Source organism: Lipotes vexillifer, unplaced genomic scaffold (assembly GCF_000442215.2).
Source record: "Lipotes vexillifer unplaced genomic scaffold, Lipotes_vexillifer_v1.1 scaffold809, whole genome shotgun sequence".
Lineage (NCBI taxonomy): Eukaryota > Metazoa > Chordata > Mammalia > Artiodactyla > Lipotidae > Lipotes > Lipotes vexillifer.
This window is the reverse complement of record NW_006788521.1, coordinates 2,758,977-2,759,800: the sequence shown is the minus strand read 5'-3', so window position 1 is coordinate 2,759,800 and position 824 is coordinate 2,758,977.

The window sequence follows — 824 nt, the reverse complement described above, 5'->3', positions numbered from 1 at the left end:
AAGTCGCGGTGGAACCGTGGCAAGTTATCTCCTCTCTCGGACCTAGGAATCCTGCCTGAAGGATGAGGGACTGGGTGGGGAATGGCCAGGGCAGCCTTGAGTTGGGGGTTGATAATAAATCATCCTTGAAGGAGCTTGGAAGCCAGTCACCTGGAGCGTCTTCTTCCTTCCTCGTCCCCCACCCTCAAGAACCAAGCGCCCCTCAGCCAATTCTCACCCTCTCCAGCCAAAAAAGGTGAGGCGAGCCCTTCCTTTCACCTGCGGGTCCCAGCCTTCTATAGAGGCTGGTAAAGTCCCGAAGCGCTGAGTTCGGGCGCCGAGGTCTCCAGAGACAGTTCCTGGCCTCTCCCGACCTCAGTCTCCCTGTCGGCGCGCAGAGAGGACCGGCCCAGGAGACCTCCAAGGGACCTCCGTGCTCAGACCGTGTGGTGTACCCGCCGCGCCGCCACAGCATCTCCTACCTGGGGAGGTGCGCCGAGGCCCAGGGGGCGGGCAGTCGGGGGGCGGGCGGGGAACGGGCACCGCCCCAAGCTTCCTGGCGCCTTTAAGGAGGAGAAACCCGCGGAGGGAGGAGCCGGTCCGGGTGTGTGCAGACAAGCGCCTCGCCAGCGGTCTTGGCGGCTTGAGGCCAACCCTGCGGAGAGGAACAGTCGCCGGCCACCCCGCCTGGCCCGCGCCGCAACCTCGCCGCCGTCGCCTTGCCTCGCCTCCTTGCCCTCCCCGCCTTCGGCGGCCCCGGCCGCAGGGGCGCCGCCTAGGCGGCCCCCACCAGAGTGTCCCCACGCCTGCACTAACTGCTCTCGTTTCAGACCTTGGGGCCCGCA